Source organism: Jaculus jaculus, chromosome 3 (genome assembly GCF_020740685.1).
Source record: "Jaculus jaculus isolate mJacJac1 chromosome 3, mJacJac1.mat.Y.cur, whole genome shotgun sequence".
NCBI lineage: Eukaryota > Metazoa > Chordata > Mammalia > Rodentia > Dipodidae > Jaculus > Jaculus jaculus.
Genome location: NC_059104.1, coordinates 103,286,575 through 103,296,745, shown reverse-complemented (window position 1 = coordinate 103,296,745; position 10,171 = coordinate 103,286,575). Strand labels below are relative to the sequence as shown.

Sequence of the window (10,171 nt, the reverse complement as noted above, 5' to 3'; positions counted from 1 at the left end):
TAAGTTAAAATTTCAAATCCTAGGCTTCAAAGCAAAATTCCTTCTTCCTTCTTTCTTTTTCTTCCTTTTTTGCTTTCTCTTATTCATTCATTCTTCCTTTTATGCACAAAGGTAGGTGGCTTTTTTTTTTTTTTTTTTTTTTTTTTTTTTTTAGCACAAGGAAAACACTTGAAGAGGTCCATGCCTCTTTAGCACAGAAATATCAGGTACTCTTACTACCATAAAGAAGGTCACATAATTTCCTACAAGAAAAGGACTGGAGGCTGGGTCAATGGCAAAATGAGTCTGTATAAACATGATACTGATATAATCCTTTTCTTCTATAAGGTTCCCCCTCCATATGTTCCTAGTTACTATACTACAATCTGTCACCTTTAACAGCTTGGCACCACTATGCCACAACATGGTAGGTCTTTTCCTATTTGGTTACTATTCCTTGTGTACATGCCTGTCTGTCTGCGCTCCAGAGGGGATGAAAGTGAGTGACACCCTGGACCCTAACAATGATCTTCCTTGACCTGAGAACCAGCTCAGACACACCAAGATGATACAGTGCTACCAAATCTACACCCTAGGTCTATCTACACTCCATGGCCATGCTGGAAAATCCTTTTGTCTATTTCTCCCACTCACCAGATAAGAAATTTCAATGTTCAGTGACTCCAAGTCATCTGACTTCAATCATACAGCTACATAGTGCCAGGCCAGGCTTGGTATCCAGGTTTCAGGAGCAATAGGTACAAGAAAAGGAGACAGCTTGGGAATCAGGCTCCTCAGTGACTTTCCTCTTCTGATTCACTACATAAATGGGGATGGGTCTAAGGGGGGGGGGTCATCATTATCTTATTTCTTAGCTTCCACTTGGCTTTTCATACCTGTCTGCTGCTACTACCCACAGCCTCCCCATTCCCTTTACTGCCAGGTTCATTTCTGCCCAACAACCTTTCTCTCTGGCTCAAAGAATAAATTCAGGATCAGCACAAGGGAGAGAAGCTCTAAAACAAGAATATCCATCTGGCTCCCACAGAGAGATAGGAGCAGTGGGGGAGGGATCAGGATCATCCCATGAGCCCCTCCTTAGCAGGGACCTCTCCTCATACCCAGGGTCTCCATTGTTAGGCAAACAAAATCCTTGGAACTACGGTGGATTGGATGCAAATTGAATTAAGTCCCCATCTGTTAGTTTATTTGTTGTAGAGATGTGGGTTTTTTTTTTTCTTTCGTTTTTGCTCCCTATGTTTCATACTTGCTAATGAGCAGATCAAATAGCATTAAGACCGTGGGCAGGAGGCAACTCAGCTCACACTGGAGCCCCCATATACTTTCTGCCACCCCAAGAGACATACTCCCCCTCCCATCCTCCCTCTGGATTCCTGCTACCTCAGCCCTCTATGAAAAAGTACCCAAGCTGTTGATTCAAAATAGATATTCATTTGCATGAAATTAGCATGTTGCTCATTTAATTTTTGATTCCACCTCCAGTCACCCTCCCAGGTCCTGTCCAGGATGCAGAAGGGTCTGGCTGGGTGCAGAGATAACAGGCTTGCATTTAAAGTAGTTTTCAGAAGTATATATTTAGAATGTAAGTTTCCAGTCGCACCAGGGTCAGCCCTATAATAGCAGCAGAAGGCAGGTGGGTACCTTTGAGGCAAAGCTCTGGGCTCTACCAAGGTTCTGCCACAATGCTAGAAATGTCTGCTACTGGCATCTCCTGGGAACATTTGGTTCAGAGGATAACAGCAGAGGAGGTAAGTGAGCTGGAGTTAAAAAAATTAAATTAAAGGGTATGATGTGATGCTTTTTATGAAATGTTCCCTATAGGCTCATGAGTTTAGAATACTCAGTCTACAGCTGGTGACATTTTGGGATGGTTGTAGGGCCTGTGGGAGGTGAAACCTTAATGGATAAGGTGTGCCACGGAGTAGATCTTGGGGTTTATTAATCCAGCCCTACAGAATGTAGAGCTGGCTCACTCAGACTTCTCCCTCCTCCGTCGCTGTGATGCTCAATTGACTGCTTTGCCATGCTTTTACCACTATGATGAAACTTCACCTCCATACTGAAACCTGAAACAGAGTCTGTCCTCCCATAAGCTGCTTCTGGTCAAAGTTTTTGAGAAGGTAACTGTTATATATGGGGAGGAAATTAAATGGGGACCACTTCCTTCCCATTGTACCTCTTGCTGCTGAAAACCAGATCTCATACCTGGCCCTGGCACTAAGTAGCTGTCATGATTGTGGTCAGGTGAACATTGAAATTCCTCATCTGGTGAGTGGGAGAAATAGATAAGAAGATCCTCCATGGTGGCCTTGACACAGAGATCTAGAGTTCAGATGTGGAAGCAGTGTGCCATCTCCATCTTCCTGTGGTCCTCCCTGTTTTAGAAAAAGATCCCTTACCCCTGGATCTAGTTTGCATATCCTACTGGTTGAGAATGAAAAACTTCAGTAGAAGAGGCAAAACTAAGATTTGCCACATCAGGTAAAAGCTCTTGTTGTTTAAGCATGAGGATCTGGCAGGGCCTAATTTATCCGTAGACAACTTCCCAGTACTCACACAAACAAGCGTGGCTACACAAGCCTGTAACCTCAGTCCTGTGGAAAGTGGAGACCGGAGGATCACTGGGGCTTGCTGGTCAGTCAGTTGAAGCAAAACCTGCAGAGTTAGGTTCTTCAGTGAGAGACGGCAGCTCCAGGAAACACATAGCACATAGAAGAGTCATAGAGGAGGATACCCGATTTTCTCCTCTAGCTTCCACATGCTACACAGGGCATGCACGCTTCTGCACACATGTGTATACACCCACACACAAAGCAAGAAGATTATTGATGGAGACAATAGCCACATTCCCAAGAGATGTCACAAAGATAAAAAAAAAAAAAAAACCCACAAGAAATGGATTCTACACACTTGGGGCCAGAATCCATGTGACCTTTAAGTTTAATTATATCAGCACTTTGATTTCCTCCTTCAACTTAAGCAATGAACCTCAGAACCACCTTACAAATGCATTTACCAATGAGAAATTATTTAAGATACAAGAATAAGTAAAGCAGCTCATATATTATTTTATACCTAATTTTTAACTGCTTAATCTTGATCCTGGTTGTAAATTATACCCTTGGAGCAATGTAACTTCAAAAGACACCTAAGTGTCACCCTCACAAGAAATCTACGTTCATCTCTTGAGTCCTTGCTGATATCCTTTTTGATGCAGGAGTTTGGGGTTCAGAGAGTACTCCCAGGCCTGTGAACTCAAACTATTGGGTTTTTGCCTATTTTACCAAAAAAATTGAGAAAATGGACTCTGAGAAGGGTAAATTATGAATTATGAGATTTATTTATTTATTTATGAGAGAGAGAGAAAGAGGGAGAAGGGATGTTCCAGGACCTCTAGCCACTGCAAACGAACTTCACCTGCATGCGCCACCTTGTGTGTGCTGCTTAAGTGGATTCTAGAGAGTGGAGCCTGGGCCCTTAGGTTGTGCAGGCAAGCGCCTTAACCACTAAGCCATCTCTTCAGCTCCATACCTTACATTTCTATTTTTATTTATTTATTTGAGAGAGAGAGAGAGAGAATGGTGCACCAAGGCCCCCAGCCACTGCAAACAAATTCCAGATGCATGTGCCACCTTGTGCATCTGGCTTATGTGGATACTGGGGAATTGAATCTGGGTCCTTAAGCTTTGCAGGCAAGCGCCCTAACTGCTAAGCCGTCTCTTCAACCCGAATTATGAGATTTTGTTTTTTGTTGTTGCAGTGTATCTGGATTTACTTGGGTACTGGGAAACTGAACCCAGGCCTTCAGGCTTTGCAGGCAAGGGTCTTTACCCGCTGCACCATCTCTCCAGCCCAAGGACAGAAAGTTTTTAGAGGCACTTAGAAATATAAGAGCATAAACACACTTTTATTTATTGACTTTTCTTAAATACTTAAAGGGTACAGCATCACACGTATTGTGTCCAACGGCCTTGGCAGGAAGGTAGCTTCGGAATTTGGCTTGAACCATGCCACTGTTTCCATGGGCCCAAGTTGCCTTTTCCCAGATTCCTCTTGTTTTATTAGGTTTGCCACCAGGAGTCACTGTGTTGTTTTTTGCTTTGTACACATAAGCACATCTCTTGCCCAAGTAGAATTCAGTTTCATCTCGGGCATAAACACCTTCAAGTTTAAGAAGAGCCATGTGCTCCCTTTGCTTCTGGAGACCCTGCTTATAGCCAGCAAAAATGGCCTTGCACCAAAGCCTTCCAGACATATGTATGCCTTTGAGAAGTCCTGTTCCCAGCATGCCTGCACCGGAGCCAAGACGGCAGAAAAGTGGGTGTTTTTTATTTTTATTTTATTTATTTTTTATTTTTATTTATTTATTTTTTTAAGGGAGAATTGTTATCCAAGGGAAGGCTAGAAAGACCCAAGCCAGAAGGGAATCCCCTCCCTGCTGGTCTGGACAGAGAGAGGCAGGCAGAGAGGACCTGCCTCACAGACAGATCCCCCACGCGCACGTGGGGGCAGAGCCCCAGAACCCCAGAGCCCCCAGCCCTTCTCCTTCACACAGGAAAGGCCAAGAAACGGTATAGTGAAGGACTGGGGGCTTTCATGAAAGATCACCCATGCAGCAGAATGAGAAAACACCTCCAACGTCCAAAAGAAAAGGTCTTTCCTCTCCTCCCGGTCAGGCGGAGAAGGGGAAAGAGCTCTCCACGCAGGGTTCAGAGAGCACGGCTCGCAGGACGCAGCAAGAGCGTCAGGGAGACTGGATAGCAAAGGACTCGGAGCGCGGGGAGAGCGCCTGGGGACAGAAGGCACATAAGACGCGAGACCGCCCACTGCACCCCACCGCGTGCTCCGCCTGGGAAAGGGAGACGGTCTCACACTCTGGTGTTCGGGGGAGAGACCACAGGGTAAGATGGGAAGAGACCAGCCAAGAGACCACCCATGCGCGCGGCAGGCCCACTTACAATGGGTCAGTCGTCCCATTAGAGTGAGCTGCTTTGTCATCAGACTCAGGTGTGTAAGGGAGAGACCTGATTTGTTCATGGACTCAAGGGGCCGATTTGGGAAGGGCCAGCCAGGTGTGCTAGGCTTTGGAAGAAACAGAAAATGCTGCCAGGGAGCACTGCTTGTGGTCGACTTGGGTGAAACTGGGTCAGACCTGAGTTCTAGTTCCACCAAGGCAGGCAGGGTGGCATCTCCTTGCTTTCCTTGGGCATTGTCAAACAAACAGAAAACATACCTTGCTCTTGTTTCTCCTTCACTTTTTCTTAAAGGCATCTCCACCCTAAAAGCTCATGCTTAAGTCTACAGTGAATTATTTCTATCGCTATTGAATAAACTCACCAGATTTGTTCCATTCTAGCTCATTTTAAAATTCTTTTCTGCAGAGTAGAGATCCCAGCTTTACATGAGTAGAAGTCCCCAAGAGGATGCGTTGGTTTCTTTTCTCATTTGTGACCAAATTCCTGACAAGAAGCAGCTTCAGGAAAGAAGGGCTGATTTTGACTTACAGTTCCAGGAGTACATTCCGTCGTGGTGGGGAAGGCATTGGCAGAAGCAGGACGCCAGCTCATCTCATTGCATCTATAGTCAGGAAGAAAGAATGGACCAGACGTGGAGTCCTGCTGTAAACCCTCAAGGTCCACCCACAGTGATGGAGTTCCTCCAGCAAGGTTCCACCTCCTTTCCAAACAGTCCCATGAGCTGGGGACCAAGCACTCAAACACATGAGCCTATGGGGAACTTCTTTTTTTTTTTCTTTCACATTCAAACCCCAACAGTGGGAACTCCCCAAGCTGATGGGGGCAGTATTGGTCTGTGTCTCCCTGTCGCCACTGAAAGTAAAGATCAGTCATTTGTGAAAATAACCACAATAGGAATAATGAATTAATAAAGGACTTTCCACCATGTTCCAAATATTCTTCTCATTTTACTTCTAACCAGTGTCACAGCGTAAATATAATTGGTGCCATGGTGGGAGTCTGGGCGGCAGGGATCCCAAAGCACATGGCTGACATAAACCAGGAGAGGTATTGATTGATGTGTGTAACTGAAAGAATCCAAACACAGGAATCTAGATTTCAAATCATTCTGGATTGAACGGGTCGGATGGAGTCAGCAAGATTTTTTCTTTCTTATGGATCTGCTTTCCTCAGCAGCTCTTGAGTTCAAGCTCTTCAAGCTCAAGGAGGGGGAAAATCCTCTTTCAAGTTGGCTGTAATCCAAGTTCTAGGCCTGTCTTATTGGCCTAGACTGGGTCACATGATCAACCATAAACCAATCTCCGTACTGGGAAGCAGATGACACAATAGAGCAATCAAGGGTCATGTGACCATCTCAGCAGAGGAAAGATACAGCACTTATACTTCCTTCCGTGTTAAGCACCAGGCGTGTATGTCAGAGGAGGAGATCCCAGGGGAAAATGTGTTCCTGTTATAGAGAAAAGAGTAGATGCTAGGTAGTGAAAAGGGAAACAAAAAATGTCCACTCTAGATATTTGGGGCTGGTGGTAGCACTGGCTATTAGCTTCTTTTTAATTTTTTTTTTTTGGTTCATTTTTTATTTATTTGAGAGCAACAGACATAGAGAGAAAGACAAATAGAGGGAGAGAGAGAGAATGGGCGCGCCAGGGCTTCCAGCCACTGCAAACAAACTCCAGACGCGTGCGCCCCCTTGTGCATCTGGCTAACGTGGGACCTGGGGAACCGAGCCTTGAACCGGGGTCCTTAGGCTTCACAGGCAAGTGCTTAACCGCTAAGCCACCTCTCCAGCCCTAGCTTCTTTTTAGATGAAGGAAAATAAACACAGACAGATAAATTAGTTGCTTGGGGGCAGATAGCTAGTAATGTGCCAAGTGTCATTCACATCTAACCTTTATGGTCTCTAAAGACATACTGCAGCTATTCTTCTTACATTGAATAACTTTAAAAGAAGAGAGGTTGGGAAGGAAGGGACTTAGAAAAATGTACATAAAAGTGGGGGGGGGGGGAATCCTGCTGGCTTAATATTGATTGAGTTTCCAAAATGGCCTGATGTAGAACAAATATGTCATGAGGAAACTCAACCCATTGGAACTGACTACTTCATGATAGAAATAAGTAGTTTTGTATTCTGTAACAAGAGAAGGGATCCACAGAGATATGAGATCATCTGAGCTGACTTACAGCATCTGGCACACTTTAATCCTTTCCTTCACCTGTTAACAGGTACAGAAGGCCGTGGTAACCTGGAAGGTGGGGTAACCTTCTTCTTCTCCCTTTGAGAGAGAAAGGGGGGCAAGGGAGGAAGAGAGAGGGAGAAAGAGTTTTAAAACTATCATCTATGCTTCTGTTATTGCCTTAGCTGTTGCTGCCCCATGAATTGCTGTTTTAGTCCTTTTTATTTTTTTTAATTAAAAAAATTTTTTTTGTTAAAACAAAATGCCACAGATTGGGAAATTTACAAAGAAAACTCATACATTAGGCCTAAAGCTCTGCAGGCTGGAGGCATGGCACCGGTCACTGGAGGAAGGCCTACCCACTCCATCAAGTGACAAGACAGAGCAAGGGTTCTAGATTTGATCTTTCCTCCTCTTCTTATAAAGCCACTAGTCTCATTATGGGAGGCTCCATCATAAAGGTCCACCTCCAGATACCATCAACTTATGACACTGGAGATTAACTTTCAGTCTGAGTTTTGGAAAACACCCAGGCCATCACAGGAACCCCTAGTACTTTCTCTATGAGGTAATTGTCAATGAGATCTGGTACTCTGTTGACTCCATCATGTTACCCTATGGATCCATTAGAAAATAAAATAAAATATCTACACTTGGATAACTTAGCTGAAGGGCAATGGGTAGTTAGAGAAAAGAAGGAAATCCGATCAACTAAGCTTCAGGAAGGAAAACAGGACTACCTGAGGGAGCCAGGGTTCAAAATGCCTAGAGCACCGGGTTGAGCAGGTGAATTGGGATGAATTGAGCTTTTTTCTGCTCACTAAGATTTGCCTCTCTGTAGGTGTTTTATCTGCCTGGAAAAAGTGTGACTTTTTCATGTCTTAAAGATCCTGCAATTGCCTTTGCTGTATGTCTCTTACAAGTATCACAAAGGGCTAGCAGTGGCCCTGGAAGTAATAACCAATCTTCTCAGGTTGCTGCCATCTAAAACATATCAGCTCCAACAATTTCTGATCATTTTCTGTGCACTTCTACTTACAGCTCTGCTTCTAAGAAGAGAATGGCTGGCTTGAATCCCTTACAGAAAATCCCAGAAAGACTTCATAGAAGTGGAGGTAAGACTGGTGCATTGGGAGAGCCTCAAAAAGAAGCTCACCATTCTCAAAGAATGAAAACATTCATAGGTAGGCAGACAAAACAAGTAGTAGTCCAACATACCTCATAAACTGGGCATAAATCACACATTTCCTTTGACTCTCTGCTATCACATTATCAAATGCTAGAGGGAATTACTGACATTTGTTTCTACATGTGTGTGACCTTATACAGTCCCATGTGGATCCTTGTCTTTTCCCTTCATTACTACACTCTCTAAATAGAGTACCTACTGGGCTCAGTACTTATACTGGAGGATCAGTGTGTTACTTACTTCTCTCGTGACTGTTACAAATCCCAGGCAAAAGTAACTTAAGGAATGAGGTGTTTATATTAGCTTACCACTTGAGAAGACACAGTCCATCCTGGAGGGACAGCATGCAACAGATGGTCATACCACATCTGTAGTTCAGAGGCAGAGAGTGATGAATGCTGGTACTCAGCTCACTTTCTCCTTTTTATGTGGTCAAGGATCTTAGCCTATGGAATGGCACCACTCACAGTGAGGGTGGATCTTCCCACCTCAATTAACCTAACTTAGAAAATCCCTCACTGACATGCAGAGATTTGTTTCCATGGTGATTCTAAGACCTACCTGTCAACGAAGATTAAGCATCATAGTCAGGTAGATCTCTCAGTCCGGTATGATGTAAGAGGACCCTAATGGATGACTCCTCGTATCTTGTTTCTTCCTTTATATCAGCCAAGGAAAAAAAAGGGAAATTTGAGGCTTCAGAGGTTTGTCCCACTTGGATGGCCCCTTGACCTCCCTCCCTTTCATATCCTCCAGTCAGTATCCCATGTTTCCTTGTGAAAGTCACCCTTGTCCCACTGAGGGGAAGATGTCTCCTCCTTTGCTTTTGATTGCTTGCAAACTCAGAGCTTTAAGTTTGTTAGGGTGCTGATAAAATTTTTCCTCTAGTGTGAAGGCACATGGAAATATTTTGTGAGTATTCTAATTTCAGTATACTGATCTAGTCTAGTTTTTATTTTTATTAGTTATCTTAGAAGGAAAAGCACTAGTATAAGTGCATTTTTTTCTCCCAATCTGACCTCACTAAACAAAAGCAGAGCCTATGTTTTAATGTATCTTTGACCTTGCTCTTTGGAGAAAAATTACCCTTGAATTACTGTACTAAGCAGCTTTTGACCCCTTCCTGAGCCTGGCTTACATTTTAAGAGCCTTCACATTAGCTGTGAGAGGCTGTGACTGAGCCATGTAGGCAGCAGATACCTGCTGCTATTAGATTTTTTCCCATCGTAAAATCTCTTTTCTGATAGAAGTGGGCAGGGGTTGGTCTCAGTTCATCACCACACATTTTCTACTTAATTCTGGTCCATTCTGTGCTTGGTTCTCCCAGCTATTAATCTTAGTATTTTATTTCTGTTTCTGCCCTTTGGACTTAACTCAAGGGCCCGCATCTGTACGTCCCTGGAACCTCTCAGGAACTCCTCCATGGCTTTGCTCTTCCCACTTGCCTGCTGCTGCTGAGCCTAGACGTGATCCTAGATCCTTCACTTTAGGCAGGTGTCTGGAAGGCTGGGAGAAGTAACATTAGAAAATGAAACAAAGCATAGCAATGTTTTAATAGAACATGGTTGCATTAAAATGTCAAGATCCCATTCAGAAGGCCATAATGGAGTGGGGGTGTCAAAATCACCCATAACCAGTTAATGGGATGAAGAGAAACTTACTAGAAGCTGGCAAAAAATTTAATAATGTCATTTCAGACTGTCCTCAACGCTCTTCAACTACTAGGCTTTCCTAGGCAATATTAATCCAGGGCTCAACTTCTGTTGCAACATTTACCCCAAAGGAAGAGAATGGGACAGGATGAGAAAAAGTTACTTTTTTTGAGAAGAGTG

At 43.9% G+C, this 10,171-nt stretch overlaps 1 pseudogene; it reads right to left on the bottom strand.

The window, feature by feature from the left end:
- Positions 1 to 3,924: 3,924 nt before the first annotated feature.
- Positions 3,925 to 4,255, bottom strand: LOC105944629 (annotated as a pseudogene).
- Positions 4,256 to 10,171: the final 5,916 nt, after the last annotated feature.